The sequence below is a fragment of the Athene noctua genome, chromosome 9 (assembly GCF_965140245.1).
Source record: "Athene noctua chromosome 9, bAthNoc1.hap1.1, whole genome shotgun sequence".
Lineage (NCBI taxonomy): Eukaryota > Metazoa > Chordata > Aves > Strigiformes > Strigidae > Athene > Athene noctua.
Window position 1 is genome coordinate 1,644,978 of NC_134045.1, and position 18,025 is coordinate 1,663,002.

Below are 18,025 nucleotides of genomic sequence, written 5' to 3' on the forward strand. Positions count from 1 at the left end.
TTAACAGCAGCAGGGGAGTGCAGGGCCCTGCACAGAGCCACTGCAGCGATGCCCTCTCACGGGGACTTCCTCCGCTGTTGAGCCCAATCCCCTCCTTCAACTAGCTGGAGCTTTAGGATGCCCCAACGAGGGTAAAATTCATCTGTGCAGGGCTGGGGGTTTGGGGTTTTTTCCCTTTTGCCAACATGCCTGTCAGTCAGGGTTGTGATTTTGTTTTCTCCCCACAGTCCTTTTAGACTTACCAATGCCAGCGATCTTTTTCTAGGGCAGAATAAAATCCCCCAAACACCCAAACATGTAGGATTTTCCAGTCCTGGTGGGACTTGAATATAGATCATCCAGGCCCCCCACCGCCTGCCCTAAATGCAGCGCTACGCTTTCCTCACACAGCTGAGCAGTGATGCCAGAACTCCCCTGCACAGTGACACTGGTGCAAAGGCAGGGATGAGTGGAGCTGGTTCTCATCTCTTTGCTTTTCAGCTGAGGTCCCACTGGCCTGACAAATATATAAGAAATTCAGGCTGCAACTTGGGGCAAGGGGTAGTTCATTGGATATCTTCCTGGAGCTTATTAGTGGGGGAAGCAAGGGTAGCTTCAGGAGAGTGAGTGGTGTCTCCCTGATCCCAGTAATGCCATGGGAAAATAAAAAAAAAAAGTGTCAAGTCAAGCTGGAGAGAAGTCATGGGGCTGACTGCAAATGCAGTTATGGGCAAGAAGATGGGACCTGCGAGGCCTGGCAGCTCTCAGCAGCCCTGGAGCTGCTTTCCAGACCTGCTTCACTTTTTGCAGCCCTGCATGTTTGCTGATACCGAAGTTTGCCTTTCAAATGGGCAACCGCCTGCAGCTGCAGAAATTGCCCTTTGGTTGCTCAGCCAGTGCCAGGCTCAGTCCTGGTGCCCACTACAACCGTGCCACCCTCTCTTGAGCCAAAAATGTAGTTCAGCAGGGAAAAACACCTCTGTCTAACTGTTTGTAGGTCACAGGGATGATCTCAGGTCTTGTACAAAGTCTGGCAGACGTTACCTTTCAAAGAATCTTTTTAATCTGCCAGATGGTTTCCTTCCCATTTTCTTCCATCATTTTTATGGCCTTGAAACTGCGTAGGTCTCGCTGCGTCCCAGCGAGAGGTGGGAAATCCAGCTCACACTTCACAGTAAGCGCCTGATTCATCACTGTTAATTCCTTTTGACATTTGCCATAATAACAATAATCAAAATGAATTAATTTGGTGTTAGTGGAGAAAGAACATTGAAACTGCATGGGAATGGTGCTGCAATCGAATAAGGTACATGTCGATTTAAAGTAAGATCTCTTTATCTCTTTAATAGCTGCCTACCTACGACTACATTTTATTCTCAAGGACGGACTATCATATTAATACAACCTAGAGTTATTCTAATATGTTTTCCATCTTTCACAGCTTGTTCTAAATATTTTAGTAAACATAAAGTGGATTTCTCCCTTGCATTGTCCCTTAAAATGAGGCAGAAGGTGATAAAAATTCTAGTTTTTCCCACAAGGAACATACCTTTTTATAACTTATTTGGAATTGAGCAAAATCTATCAATTAGATGATAGTGTAGAGCGGTTTCTTGTGTATGGGGTGATAACTCCAGGCAGATAGAAACAAACTCTCTGGGTATATGCCCACAGTGTTTATTAGCCAAAGGTGTGTTTATATGAGGCTAATAAGAAGCACCATCAATTTATTATTAACACTAGATAAAGGTCAGAGCTAATAAAGGACTTACACATTTAAAATGGGACTTGGGTGCCAGATTTAGGGTCTTGTCTAAAAGAGATACTCAGTGTCCCCACAGCGGCTTCCTCAGCAGCACAGTGTCTTGTTGAGGTTCACCACCCCTGGCCAGCCTGGGCTGGGGGAAGGAGGGGGGACAGCAAGCACAGGGCGCAGGGACTGTCACCTCAGCTGAGATGGGACCTGGACCCTGAGCGACAGTGGGGGGACAGGAGTGAGGATGCTGGGTCTGTCCTGGGCACGCTGCTGCCTTGGGCCCATTCAAGCTCTGGTGGCTTTTTCATGATGCTCCAGGGCATTTTTGACTAAACAAGCTGCTGGCATTGCTCATCTCCTCTCACCTTTGTGGGACATCTTTGGTTCTGACTCTGGAGGATGGTGGCCTGGTGGTGCTGACTGCCCAGCAGAGATTCCTCACTACACAGAGGCGGTGTGAAGCCATCCCTTGAGTGAAGGGCTTTATTCTCATCCTTGTGCTTTGCAGGGGTGAGACACTGGATGGGAAGAAGTGATCTGACTGTGGAGAGATCTCAAAGAAATACAACACACACAAGGACGAGCTGAGCCACCAGCCCTCCTTTGGGGGTGAGAAAACTCCTTTGTGGCAGGTGACAGACCTATCCGGGCTTCTGATTTGCGCCAACACTGTGCAGGAGCCCTGCTATGACATTTGTATTAGGTCCCCATGAACTGGGCTGGAGTGTCTCCCTGTTTGCAAAGGCTTCCCAGCCCCAGACAGCGAAGCAGGCGGCAGAAAATCCTCCTGCAGCACTATGCTTAGCCCCAAGCCATTTGAGGCTCTCATCTCTATTTTCTTCCCATCATTCAGAGGTGAACTTCATGGGGGAAATATGAAAGAAAAAAATTAGAATTACCTCGCTGGTGTGACAGTGAGGAGAGCTCCAAGTTGGAGAAGCTGCATGGGATGATAAATCCCATCACTTAAACTGCATAATGAATTTTCCTGGAGATTTGTCTCAGTGTAAAGAGAGAGGGGGAAAAAAGTATGAAATTCTCCTCTGATTTTGAAGAAGGGTTGCAGGGAGCTCTGACTGAGAAGTGTAAATCTGAAGAGTTCGTGCCTGCAGCGCATCCAAATAAGTTCCCCTTCCTTAAATAGGAATGGGTGCAATTTTCAATGAAATGTCAAATCATCTTTGCCTCCACTGGCGTTTGGTCTAATAACGTCATTTTGTCCAAGGAGCCTGGAGAACTAATGTGTTCCAGGAGTAATTCTACAGCTAAATACAGAAAAGAGGATTGTTGCATTACAAGAAAACATTGTGTTGTAAGGAACTTTTGTGGGGTTGGAAAATCCTTTTCCATTGATTTGTTGGGTGACCTGGGATAAATCACTGTCCCTCTCAGTGCTTATTTCTCCTTCCCTCTGTGAACTTCTCATGTATTTAGGTTTCAAGGTCTTTGGGGCAGGGTTTTTGCTGTGTCCTTCACAGCACACACCACCAGGCTCATCCAGGAACATTATAGACCAGACAGTGGACTTGGAAATACTTTTTTTTTTTTTTTTTTAATTGCATGCAACATAGCTGTATATGGCCAGTTACACTGTAGTGGCAATGAATTAGATCACAGCTGTTGCTGTAGTGTTGGGATTTCCAAAAGAGCCCCTAGGAGTGAGGTGCACATGTTAGTACATCTCCCCAGCCTGGGAAGATGACACAGAGCCTTTCTTCCGAGGGTATGTTGTAAAACATCCAAGAAACATGAAAGTGTCAGAGTTTTCCTCGAAAACAGGCCTCAGGGACCCACAGAACATACCTATTGCAAACTCCCATCCCAGTGAACTCTAAAGAAACACATGTTTAATGAATGGCAATCCAAAATATTTATACTATTTCTCTAAAATACTTATTCCATGAAATGAATGTGATGACTGTAAACAAGAAAACCCAGTTCATTTCCACAAAGGCTGGGAAGTAAATCTGAGACCTCATGAACTCTGGGGAGCTCCTGGCAGGATGAGGACCTCAGTTCACGACTTTCAAACTCAGAAAAGTCAGGGTCTCTGTGTAATCTGGGCTGTCCCATTATTGCCAGCAGCTCCCACTCTCCTTTCCACACCTGAATATCGAGCTACACCATATTTTCTTTTAAAAAAATTCCTTTTATTTAAGAGAGCTCAAAGAAAAAAATCCTGCAAGTTGCCTCCTGTGGGAATGGAGTGCAGGGCATGAGCAAACCTACAAATATGTGCTAGGAAAAATCCATTAAAAAATTATATTCCCTCAGGTAAAAGATGAATGTTTCTCTGTGTTCAGACCATGCTGTCTCACTTCACTGCTGGTTTTATACAGAACCAGGGTATTGGCTGTCCTGGCCATGCCCAACCCGTCAGTCTGTGCAGAGATACAGAGATTTTAACAGAATCCTGAGGATTCTCTGCAAAATGCACATTTTAATCTTAAAAAAAAAAAAAAAAAAGACAAATTCATTCAAATGGACCACTCAGGCCACTGGTACAACATGTCCTGGCCATGTCTCAGGTTGGAGAGAAAGGACAGGTTTTCAAGCAATCTAAGCTTCAGGGGAAGCATTGCCTCCAGCTCCCGCCGGCAGCAATCTCTCTGTCCCTGCTCTCAACAATACCCAAAGCCCATCCATCTAGTCCAGCAACGGACAGTTAGGGATTTGTTGCACGAGGTACATTAGTTACGCTGATTTGGCTTTGCAGCACCAGCCCGGGTACATTTAGTTTCACGCAGCACATTAATGGGAGCAATCGGCATGACAGCTCTCACACACAAAGGCATCGGGCTACTTACAGCTGGTAAATGAACCTTGGAACTTACATAAAGCAGAAGGTAGTGAAGAGTAATAGAGGTTTTAAACTATTCATTTTTCTCTCTATTTCTCACTCTCCTTCCCACTGTCTCTTTCCTTCAAGGGCTGAGTTGTCATGTCTTGCTCAGTGGGGAGTCCTAAGGGGGCAACATCCTCATTGCCACCGCTGTTACACAGCCAGGGCTGGGGGGCGATCAGTGTCACATGGAGGGGAAGCAACTGAGCAGCCACCCCACTGTCCCCAACTCTGTTGAATGAAGATTTACACCCTAAAAATGCTTCAGAATATTGCTAAAAGAATGAAAGGATAGGAAATGCTTATTTTAGTACAGACACTGTTAAAAATGTTCTGGAATTCATAGATTTTTTTCATAAATTTAAGAATTATAACACAAAATCGACTTTTTCCACCCGCTTTTTTTTCCATATTTTGCCCTGGCTGGGCAATGGAAACAAGTCTTGGCTGGATATTTCTGCAGCTAACTGGGTACTAACCCCATCTCCACCTCCTAGCCTCAGATCTTGGCTTAAGGAAAGTTGGAGCTTCTCATGGGCGGTATTAAAAATCATTGCCCCCATTAGCCTTTTGGGCTACACATGTGTTGGTATTCTAGAGGGCTTTCTGCGAGAGAATGGCCATGTGAGCAATCCTGTATGAGAACAAGACTGATAAGAGCCTCAGCCGAGCAAGAATGCGATAAGGACGTGACCCTGAATGAGGGGGGAGAAACTCGACGAGACAAACAACCCCCGGCAGGGGTTGGGACGGAAGAGGAAGTTCCACAGGGCAGGCAGCCTGGCACGGCTGATGTGGCACCTTTTATCCAATCATAAGAAGGTTTAAAGCGCGGGCTAAGTTACCTGTCCAGTCTGGAGGACTTGTACTGCATGTTACTCACGTGTGCGGGGGAACGTTATAAAAGGGCTTTCTGAGTTGTAATAAACGGGCGTTGCTTGATCCCATTGGTCGTGTGCGTGCTCAGCTCTCCCGCACACATGTGGGTATGAATGCATGCAGGTATCTATGTGCTCCATCACAAAAACTTTTCTGTTGCTTGGTTTTTGACCGGTGAACACAGGAACAAGGTTTCAAGCATGAAGCTTAGTAGTTCAGTGGAGATCTTGTCTAAGAAGCTGACTCAAACTCAGCAGAGATGTGATTTTGGGACTGAACGTTCCTGGAAGACAGTTACTTCAGTCTTGGAAGGATGTTCCTTATCTAGCCAGTGGGGTAGGGCAGAGGGGCCCGATGCAAGATTTTGGGTGGGCCAGGTCCCTAAAGGGTAGATGGCTTTTGAGATCCAGGTGCCCGTAATGGCTTACAGCTGTGTAACGTGAAAGGCAGCTGTTCTGGTCACCAGCTTCAGTGGGGTTTAATGCAGCCTAAATACAACATTTTTTGTCTTAGCTTTGCAGATGCACCGATGAGCTGAGAGTGGCGGTGCACTTCCCACCCCCAACACCTTTCCCAGAGGGAGCGAAAAGCTGTGTCTGCAGTGACATGTCTCAGCTGAGTGGATATGGGATGGCTGAAAGCCAGAGGAATAATTTAGAAAATTACCAAAAAATGCCAGTTTAATTCTTTCCTATTTCCTGAACTATTTATGTCCCTGGAAACCTCCAGATGTGGTGAAAGCGAGTGTCCTGAAAATATTTAATTGCACAGATAAACTTAAGGTCTTTAGTTTTTATTCTTGATTTGGAAAGAGAATGTAAGCAAAAAGAAAATTCCCATGGTCTCTTCCTTGCTGCAGGGTTTCACTTACTCTCTTGTGAATGCTACGGCAGTGGTCACAGTCGGCAAAAGCATCCTGGTGCCAGCAACCCACCAAGTAGATCTTTTATGAAGTCCCAGCTTCTCCTGAAATAGATATTTACCAAGTAGATATTTGAGGAGGTCCCACCTTCTTTCTTCTGCTGAGGAATTAATTGGCTTCCAGGTCAATATTTTTTTCCTCCTCCTTTAATTTTCTTGATTCTTAAGGTTTGATACAGTCTTGCTGGAATGTTTTCAGGGCAGCAGCAATGGTCACTAGCTGAGCTCTTTTCTCTTCAGCGGGGGAATAGCATACCAGGGAGAGAAGAGTGCTGCCAGAGCAGAAGGGAACATTTGCAGTAGTGTGTTGTGAGCCTTCATAAATTACCTGGCACGGCATGAGAGAGAGAGGGGATGGAAGCAGAGTTTAATCAGAGCCACATCACGAAGCTGTAGAACCAAATCTTCACTCCTTCATGGGAAAATTGCCCCGGGGAGGGCTGCTTTCAACTAGAAATTTATAAGCTGGTGCCATCCACATGGGTGTGACTCACTGATGCTGGGGGGACTATGGGGTTTTTCTATATGATCTTTCAGGCTGTGGTGCCTGATGCACCCTCGGCTGCACCCTGCCTGGCTGCAGCATGCTGCTCGTGTCTTCCTGCTGAGGATTAACCTGATATTTAATTGGGGAGAGCACCTACGTATTCGCTAGCTTTCAGGTTCTGCTTCTCTCCATTAAACAAGGAGCAATGCAAATAATTTTATGAATAATGAAAAGGGTCAAACACATTTGCTCTTTGATGAGAGAAACTGTAGTAAACCCTTAACTGGGAGCTGCCTGGATCAGGGCTTCTGAGCATAGACAGGCAAAGAAAAAATTAGGAGGTGAGATGGGCTGATAGGTCGGTCTGGGAGGGTAGATAGATGGCTAGATTAAATAAAGATCTACTTAGCCATCCATCCATCTGTCCTCAGTCTTCATCTAGGAGGAGAGCTCGCTCCCTGTGATGGGAAAGGTATCAGGATTTAAGAAGCGAGATGGATAGGTGGAGGACAGATGGATGGTTAGGGAGCTTTCTACCAATTCATCTCCATCCATCCTTACACCTGAATCTTTATCTAATCTCGTCGATGCAAGCAGATAAATAGCTGGTAACCTAAGTAGAGAGCTAGACAGAGAAAGAATTTAGCATAGTCTGGAGAGAGAGAGGTTACACTCATCCCCAAAAGATGCATGGTAAGAATGAAAAGGAGAGAGGACACAGCGTTTTTGGAGCAGCCATGCCTGTCCTGCCCATGTTCCTGCGAGGCCACAGATCTGCCCTGGCCATGCTGAGGGCTGCTGACAACCTCACTGTGCTCCCTGATCGCTCAGGCTCTGCCTTCAGAGGGAATATAGTTCAGAGGAAGGCAAAAAAAAAAAAAAAAAGTGAAATTAAAAATATCTTTTTTTTTGCCTTGCCAGATGCTAATGTCCCCTTTCCTCAAGCCTGAATGTGGGATCATTCAAAAGAAAGTTATTGGGAAAGTCACTGCATTGGCTTTCTCTATATAAATAACACGGTATTTCAGAGCTTCTGAAACTGCAGCATGAATCAAAGCGGACGGCTGGAGTCTGTGCATCCCGGTCCTCCCGCCTGCACACACACAAGGCCCTGCTCTGCCCCCAAGATGTCTGTGGCCACCTGTCCTGGTTCAGCTAGGATAGGGTTAAGTTTCTCCAGCAGAGAGAGAGGGGGACGGGATCTCCAGGCAGGTTGTTCGTACCATGCTGATGTCAGGTCCAGTGCAGGAGCGTGGGAACTTTTTCCTTTGTGGCTTTGGTAGCGGGGAGCACACAGCGGGCTGTCTGTATCCATTGCGGTATTTCTCTGTATATCTTTTGTCTTGTTCACTGTTATTGTTGTTTATTGTTGTTATCATTGCTACTGTTGTTGTTCAGATTGTTTATCACACTGTTGTATTAAATTTCTTCTTATTTTAACCCGGGGTTTGTACCTCACTGCCAGCCCGACCAGCTGAGGGTGGGGGAGGGGCAATGGCAACGTGGTCTCTGGTCCTGGCAGGGCCTAAACCAGCACACCACCCCAAGGTGGCAGCTCCAGGAGCTGACCCCAAAGACATGTGCTCATCTGCGAGAACAGCAGATCGCTGGCTGGCTTTTGGAAAGCAGGCAGCCTTGCTCTGTCTTGGGAGTGGTGATCCAGGAGCTTTTAATCAGTAGGTTCCCCGATACTTTAGGGAGAAGGATGCAGATGTAGGGATGTTTAGGAGCTGAGTGCTGTGCCATGCATCTCCAGCGGGCATCCCTCTTGGAACATCCCTCCAATTCTTGGTCCTCTCCTCTTCCAGACCCCATCCCAAAACCATGCAAAGGAGCCTAGTCCAAAACGATGACCCTTCACCACCACAGCACTGCTGTGCCGCCCCGCAGCACCCTGAGCCTTTCATTCCAGTAGGTGTTATTGCTCCCCATCCACCAATACTGAGCGCTGCAGCGGAGCTGTCATTTTAACACAGATCTGAATCCCCACTTTGTATGCCTAGATCGATAAAGGAATCGTGAGTGATATTTCAATAATAACGATCATGATAATAAATGCAGCGATGTGCTGGATGCTGCGCTCATATACAGGAGCACAGTCTCTCTCTTGTATTAAAATATCCTGACCCCAAATGGTTGGATACCAGGAAACCTGCTTATTGATTTAATGACCTTGGGCTGAAGTCATCAGCAAACAAAAGACAGACAGTAAGAGGCGGACAGAGCAGAGGCAAAGTATCAAAGGGACATAGCGTGTTTGTCCAAATTTATCTTATTCCACCTTTTTATTCTCTCCCTTACCATGCCCCAGTGCCAAGCTCACCAGTCCCTAGGTGTAAGGATGTCTTTGCGGCCCTTACTCACCTCCCACTGGATGTGCACTGGGGTGTGTGAATCGTCACAGCCCCACGCAGTTCGGTGGACCCACCCTGACAGTCACCAGTTCGGGCAGGGTGGAAGGTGGGTGCTGCAATAGGATTCTTGGGTGTAAGGTGGGTGGGTGGGTGCTGCAATAGGATTCTTGGGTGTCATCCTGCAGCTGCAGGTGATTTTCCCAGCTTTAGGGAAATCTGTAGGTATTTCTTCCCACCCCGAGGGCGCTGGCCCCTGATGTGCAGTGGTGGGATGCCTGGGGATGGTTTGCTGCACCCCCCTGTCCGCTTTGCTTCGGGACAGTGCCTTGCCGAAAACCTCTCTCCTGCGAGACATAACCCTGTGATAAGCCAGTTGCTCAGCGGGGATGAAAGTCAACGGGGAGCTGAGCGGGCGGAGGATTTTAATACCTATCCCTCTGTAACTGCTACGGAAAGGGAAAGTTCACTGGTTGTCGATATTACCCTGCTGTGCAGATGCCACTGTGAGGAGCATGCTGTAAATGTTTCCAGAGTGAAGCGATCCATCACAGCTCATGGCTGTTCCCACTGAGAAAGATCCCAGCTCTGGCACCTTCCAGGGACACCCTTATGAAATGCAATCTACTGGCACTGGCACTGTCAAACGCATGTTGTTCCCAGGTACAAAATGGGCCACTGGTGAATTAATACTGAGTGCCTTGCTCTTAGGTAGCTCTTCCATATATCAGTCTCAAAATAAGTTTAAAAAAAAAAAAAGGAGTTAGAACCATCATCCCTACCCTGTCAGGAGGGAAACTGGGGCAGGGTCTGCCCCACTCGTTGCTGCTGTGCCTGTCAGTTGACCACCAACATGATCTCCCTGGTGAGACCCTACACACAGGTATGACTGTGGGTAGGAACACTTTCTGCAGATGTTTAGTCCATTTTCCTAAGGAAATGAAGCTCAGAAGAGCTCCAGAGCAGCTTCCCGGCCACGTGTCCCTCTGAGTCCCACTGGGGCCGCTGCGCTGCCTGGCCACGGCAGCTGGACAGCCGAGGAGCCCGGGGCCTATTGACCTGCAGGTGCCTTAAACAGATGCCTCTTGCGAATAGTGTGTCGATGAGGGCTTGCAACAACACTTTTGTTATAGAGTTTTCAAGGTGTTACCTCAGTGAAGGGAAGCATCATAACTTCTTTCCTTGATCCATGGAAAGGCCAAAGTGAGAAGGAAAGCAGGAAGAAAGGAGCTGAGTCTGCAGGTGCCCTACCCATGCGGACTACCTGCCTCCTTCAAAAGCAGCATCGTCTCAAGCCTTCGCTCAAGAGGCAGCAGCACTTTCATCCACCAGCACTCTTGGCCAGACAGTGAGGATGGGCAGATCCCCAGTAACATGGAGGTAGGAGAGGGTGTTGAAGCAAAGGGACAGGGAAGGGATCTGAGCCCTGTGCTCGGCACTGGGGAGGCCGCCCCTCGATTCCTGGGTTCAGTTTTGGGCCCCTCACCCCAAAAAGGCCATTGAATGACTCGAGCGTGGCCAGAGAAGGGCAACGGAGCTGGGGCAGGGTCTGGAGCACAGGTCTGCTGGGGAGCGGCTGGGGGAACTGGGGGGTTTAGTCTGGAGAAGAGGAGGCTGAGGGGAGACCTCCTGGCCTCTGCAACTCCCTGCCAGGAGGGTGCGGAGAGGGGGGATGAGTCTCTGGAGCCAAGGCCCCAGCGCCAGGCCCCGAGGGAATGGCCTCAAGCTGCCCAGGGCAGGGTCAGGCTGGCTCTGAGGAAGGATTTCTGTGCAGAAGGGGCTGTTGGGCATTGGAATGGGCTGCCCAGGGCAGGGGGGAGTCCCCGGGATCCCTGGAGGGGTTGAAGAGTCGGGCTGAGCCAGCGCTGAGGCATCTGGGGCAGTTGGGAACAGTCAGGGTGAGGTTCATGGTTGGACTTCAATGTCTTTTCCAACCTGGATGATACTGTAATTCTGTGAAAGCAGCCCACAGAGCAGGCGGTAAAAAAGATGGGAGGCTGCCCTATGCTTTTGAGGGACAGTATGAAAATTTGGCTCCCAAACTGTCTCAAGACAGAATTTCCCAGCAGCATTAGTGGTATCTCAGCTTAGTGCAGCAGCAGAGGGGCTCTGTGCTGTGACAGTGCTTATGTTGTACTGAGAGAAATCTCATTTCTAACCACCATCTGTAAGGCTCTGGATGTAAGAATCACAGCACGGGTTAAGCTGAACTTTTAAAGCACATTTCAAGCAAGCAACTGAAAGCACTTTGCAAACAAACATGAAGGTGTTAAGCTTCACAGCAACTAGATGAAGAAGATTAATATTTTTCTTCTAATTAGAGATTCAGAGAAGTGGAAACATAAGAAATAGAACTGATTCAGCATGGTGTAAAGTGAATGTTTAAACCAAAAGCTGATTTGTGGAGTCAGATGGATTTGATGGGGGATAGGAACATGCATAAACATGCTGAGTTACAAACTTCGGAATTTTAGAGCTGGCTAAGAGAACTACATACCCATTGACATAGAAGCAATTAGAAAAACAATACCTAATAGATTAATTTGAGGTCCATCTGAGCCCAGCATCTCCATGCATAGGATGGGATTCATGTGGTTTTGAGATGGTACTTTATGCCCAGGTTCTTAAAGGCCAGCAAACCATAATAACCCATTGCTAACTTTTCTCCAGGGCTGTCATGTTCCTCATGGGATGACTGTGAGGAGGGAAATCCTGTGGCCCAGCCCCAAAGGGGACTCCCAGCCAGGATCAGGTGCTCTGGAAGGTCAGATGTTCTTGCTGTGCTCTCAGTGAAGCCTGGAGCCCCTCCATGCTCCAGTTATGTTTGGGCAAGCATGTGCCCAAAGGCAGCGGTCTGAAATTAGACAGCTGCCTGGGTCAAATCTGCTCCAACGGCACAAAGTCCTTGAGGTGTTTCTGCTGCAGTTTCCACAGAGGCTGTCTGTCTGGCAGGACAGACTGGCATCATCCATCAGTGTCCTCTTAGCACCCTCCAAGCAGGTGGGGAGACAGAGGAGAGCAATTCCTAACAGGAGTGGTCAGTGTGAGGTGTAGCCCAGGTGCTCTGAGCGAGCTGCCCTTTGCAGGGCTGGGCCCATGGCCCAGACCCCAGACCTGAGCTCCACTCCTTTCTTCTTGTGGGAGAAATTGGGCTGCGCTACCAAGGAAAAAACCAGTCCAAACTGCTTATTAAAGAAAGGCCCCAGAGCTGTGTTCCATTAGCTGTCATTTCTAAACAGACTCAGAGAAGGGAAAAAAATCAAAACAAGGTCTGTAACCCCTGCAGAGCCTGTCCTGAGAGCTTCCCCCTTTCTTCTGTTCCTGGTGGGGACTGCATCGTCCCTCTGTCCCGGCTCGTCCTGCAGTGACTCTCAGAGATGCATTCCCCATCATCCCCAAAAGGGGTCGTGGTAGGAGCGGAAAGTTATTACTTGCGGGAGCAACACAGCACATGGGACTTGTTCTGCATAATGGAATCGCTCTTTGCCACCCACATCTGTGTGTCACCCTCTCGTATCACCCTCCCCACTGACACAAGTAACGGGGAGGTGAAAGCAGCAGTCACCCTGCAGCGCGTTCCGGCAGTGCTGATGTCCCCACTGCTGAAGGCAATGTCACACATGTCACCTCTGGGGTCTCCAGAGGAGCACCTCTGTGGACAGCTTCACCTCTGCCGTTACCCGGGCAAGATGGGCACAGTTATCTCTTTGCTTAAGTGGGGGATGAGATGGCGTGACAAATGGGGAACCTGCAATGACGGTGTGACTTGCCGAGCTCAACGTCCCCCCGGGCATAGCATGGGGAAGAGTTGGAGATAGTTCCCTGCAGTCAGAGCCACATCTCCCTGTCAGCTATCATGGAATCACAGACGGGTTTGGGTTGGAAGGGACCTTAAAGACCATCTAGTCCCACCCCCCTGCCCCGGGCAGGGCCACCTTCCACTAGCCCAGGTTGCCCAAAGCCCCATCCAGCCTGGCCTTGAACCCTTCCAGGGAGGGGGCAGCCACAGCTGCTCTGGGCAGCCTGTGCCAGGGCCTCACCCCCCTCACAGGGGAGAATTCCTTCCTTGTTTCTAATTGAAATCTCCCCTCTTCAGTTTGAAACCGTTACCCCTCGTCCTATCCCTACCCCCCCGATCAAAAGTCCCCCCTTTCCTATACCCCATTTATGTCCTGGGAGGTCGTTCTAAGGTCTCCCCGGAGCCTTCTCTTCTCCAGCTGAACCCCCCAACTCTCTCAGCCTGTCCTCACAGGGGGGCTCCATCCCCCCCAGCATCTTTGTGGCCTCCTCTGGCCCCGCTTGAGCAGGTCCGTGTCCCTCTGCTGTTGGTGCCCCCAGAGCTGGACCCAGCCCTGCAGGGGGGTCTGATGAGAGCGGAGCAGAGGGGGAGAGTTCCCCCCCTCGCCCTGCTGCCCACCCTGCTCTGGGTGCAGCCCAGCACACCCTTGGCTTTCTGGGCTGTGAGTGCACGGTGGTGGCTCACAGTCAGTTTTCCACACACCAACACCCCCAAGTCCTTCTCCTTGGGGCTGCTCTCAACCCGCTCATCACCCAGCCTGTGTTTGTGCTTGGGACTGCCCTCACCCATGGGCAAGAGCTTGACCTTGGCCTTGTTGAAGTTCATGAGGTTGACACTTCCCACCTCTCCAGCCTGCCCAGGTCCCTCTGGATGACATCCCTTCCCTCCAGTGTGCTGACCACGCCACACAGCTCAGTGTCGTTGGTGAACTTGCTGAGGGTGCCTCGATCCCGCTGTCCATGTCACTGACAAAGCTGTTAAACACTGCCAGTCCCAACCCTGACCCCTGAGGAACGGCACTCGTCACTGCTCTCCACTTGGACACCAAGACATTGACCACAACTCTTTGAGTGCGACCATCCAGCCAATTCCTCATCCACCGAGTGGTCCATCTGCCAAACCCATGTCTCTCCAGTTTAGAGACAAGGATGTCGTGTGAGAGTGTCAAATACTGCACAAGTTCAAGTAGATGACGTCAGTTGCTCTTCTCTTGTCCACCAACACTGTAACCCTGTCGTAGAAGGCCACCAAATTTGTCAGGCATTATTTGCCCTTAGTGAAGCCATGTTGGCTGCCACCAATCACCTCCTTATTTTCCATGTGCCCTTAGCATATTTCCCAGGAGGATCCACTCCAAGATCTTGCCAGGCACATAAGTGAGACTGACTGGCCTGTAGTTCCCCAGGTCTTCTTCATTTCCCTTTTTAAAAATGGGGGTTATGTTTCCCTTTTTCCAGTCAACAGGAATTTCACTGGACTTCCATGACTTCTCAAATATGATGGATAGTGGCTGAGACACTTCATCCCCCAGTTCCTTCAGGACCTGCGGATGCACCTCGTCAGGCCCCATGGACTTGTGCCCCTTCAGGCTGCACAAGTTGAAGAGCCCATGGTGCTGATCCCAGTATTCGGGGTGTGAACCCCTGCCCCTTCCAGCCTTGTAGCTTCATGTTCCCCGATCCCAGACTCCTCCAGTGCTCCAGGCCACTTGGGAGCAGCTGTGACGTCTGGGCTGTGAGCAGACGGTTGGGTTTCTGCTGAGACGGAGCATGTGACGTGATGCCCAGACAGACCTGGGGTTTTACAGCACTTTCATGAAGGCAATGAAAAACATCAAACTGGCCTCATGTAAATGTTTCAGAAACACAGGTATTTAATAAAAAAATGTCCTTTTTTTCCCATCTGCTGCTTCCCTTCACGGTTTGCCCTTGGACGCTGGGCTGACCCTACTAGGGCCTCTGTTATATCGCTCTGTAAGACAGCAACAGACAGCCTTGCAGAGGGGCTGGTCTGAAAAAACCCTCCATGCCACATGCAGAATATGCTCTCCCTCTCTGCACAGGTGCTGAGGGGAGAAATGTCTTACAGTTGCTTAGCACAGAGCTCAGAAATGTGGAGGAGGACTTATGAGAGGCACTGAGTGCTGCGGAGGCATCTGTCCTCCGCTTTTCTCTAGCACTCCTGATCCTCAGAATCCCTTTGGTCTGGAAAAATGCCCAAAACTCAATTACAAGAACACAGATTTGGTGGGAAGCCCTGGCTGAAATTCAGCCGAGTGCAGCTTTAGAGCTGGGCTCCAGCCAGACCCTCCCATCCTCTGTTGCTTCTACAAAGCCCTTACTCAGAGATACCACAGCCCAAAACCCCCCAGAACATGCTCCCACGGCTCTGCTTGCCGTCCAAGAGCAGGGAGATTTCAACCGGGGCTTCTCCCTTCTTGGAGGAAAATATGGGAGGCAGGGAGAGAGGGAAGGGGAGGAGGGCTGGTCCCTCGGCACCCCTGCTCTGGAGCGCTCCTGAGGGAGCAGGATAGCCAGGACCTCAGGGACCTGAGCCAGACCAAATGGGTGCCACACCAAAACAGAATTCATCTGCGCAGCATTCCCAGGGAATCGGGTGTTAATGGGGTGTCACACTGGTCTTGCTGACAGCTGGCATCACCAATAAGAATTATTCAGCTATAAATAAATAATAATGATAAAACCCTTCCAATATCTAGTAACAAGGCCATTTGTACATTTATTTTACTTTTTTTTTATACATTTATTTTACTTTTTTTTTTTAGTGTTCCTCTTGTTTTACACAGAGGAGGGGGTAAAACAGCAAGGAAGATAAAAATGTTGGGTAAATGCAGCATGGCTGGATTGTGCTATTGGACCCGAGTATTTCAGTGCTATGGAGCAGACATCTGCTTCATGCTCCTGGCTGATAGCAAGCACAGGCAGCTTTATCACTAGTTCAGTTTCCAGGCAAATATTTTTCAAGTGCAAGCAGGGTCTTTCAAAGCCTTGCACATGCGCATGCACATACAACATGCACAAAGAATCTGTTTCTGCAAGATTTGTGCTGGAGTCAGGCTGGAACTTTTGTGCTGGAGTCAGGCTAACTATTCCTAAGAACAGTTAGCAAGCTGCAAGGTAATCAATAGTCTTAATGAAGATGCAGTGGGTTTCTGTAGTCCAGAGTTTATGATTTTGTCATAAATAGAAATAATTTATCATCCATTAGCTAACATGGTTATGAAGGGTACTGTAGATACTCTGTGGGCATTTGGCATTTGTTCTTCTAAGCAAATAACTTTCCCGGTGAACCCAAGCTAGATCCACATCAGCGATCCATCGTACCTGCTCTGGTCAAAGAGGGAGGTGATGCTGAGTCTGGCGGTGGCGACTGTTGCCCCTCCACGCAGCCACCTCATGCTGTGCTAATGTGCCGCGGGGATGTGGAAGCAGCGGAGCCTGGGGGTGGGCGCGCAGGTGGTAGATGGGATTCACACATCCATGGTGGTTGCAAGCGCCTCCCCACAGTCCCTCTCCTCTGTGTGACATCTCTCCAGCCCAGGGGGGGTGGCAGTGGGTGGCCCTGCTCTGCACCCATCATTGCCCCTGCCATCCTCTGCTGGGAGCAGACACTCTGCTGTCCACTAACAGGACAGGGTTGGCAGTGGGCTTTGTTCTTCCTCCCTCATTCTCCTCTGGCATGGCACGTTTTCATTATTTTGTCCTCATTTTAGGGTGGCAAAATTCCCTTTGCACATCAGAGGAGAGGGTTTCTATGAGAACACATGACAATGGCAAACAATGTTTAAAAACTGAAAAAAAGAATCCAATATTAAACCAGAATGACCAAGTCACAGCCGATGTCTTGGAAACTTTATATGAGGGTTTATGTGCCCTCCATTTAAAGCTCATTGCTCTCTGGTCTGTGGCAGTAAGTCCTGTGCTCACTGACTCATGGGGGCAAAGGCTCCCTCTGACCCATCAAAACTCCCTGGACCACTCTCTGCTTTGATGACCCTCTGGTCCTGTCCTGGGCCACCCTGAAAGGATGCAGCTCTTGGTAGGATCCTTTGGCACCCTCAGCTTTAGTTTTCCTAAGCAAAGCCACATTTCTAAACGTTCAATGCAGCTTACTGTACTTTCACATAAATACCAATGGGATCTTGTCTGTTAAAATCCCATCTATTTGAGTATATAATTTTCCCAGAGTCAGAATCTATTAGTGAAAGCTCAGCCCATGTGACAAGATAATAGAATCCTCAAATTAAATAGGGTTTCCACAGTTAGGGCTTCCCCCTTTCTTTCCCAGCATTAACACCATAAACACTGCTGTTAGACAAGATAAGATCTGAATTCCATCCTGACAAGGCAAATGTTATCAGAGATCAGTTAATTACACACTGGATTTAAACAGAGGCAAATAAACCCCCTGGGCGATAGTGTGAAAGCTGCTGTCTTCCCACCAGCTTTTCCCTGGGCACCAGTCACGCTTCCCTCACCCACCTCTCTCTCCCCACCACGCAAAGGAAATGGGATCCACATTTTCTGCCTGGTCATAGACCCTTCCCCAGGCTGAAAGGAGTGCCCCACAGCAGGCTGCTGATGCTGGAGAGATGGAGGACGTTCCAAGTGTCACCTGCAGGAAGGGACTTGCAAGCAGAAGAGCAAACCAGTTGTTTTTGTTGAAAAAGAGGGCCCGTGGCTCTGCAAAGAGCTCTAGTAAGAAGTAAGAGCTCAGGTAGCACAAGGGCTTTTGTGAGACCCAGGTGCTGACGCTCAGCGGAGATCTCATCCCGAGGCGGAGGCTCCGCGGCTGACTTTGCCCTGGAGGCTGTAAGACCTGAAGCACAGTCATGCAGAACGTCCATTGCGTTTAATTTTTTATACCTAAATTGCACGTGCTTGACTAAAACTGCTGTCAAACTCATGTCATGGTAAGCAAAGAGAGAGGCCTCTCTCCATCCGAAATCAGTGATTTGCTCTTTGCCTCTTTTGTCGGTGCTGGCAGGACG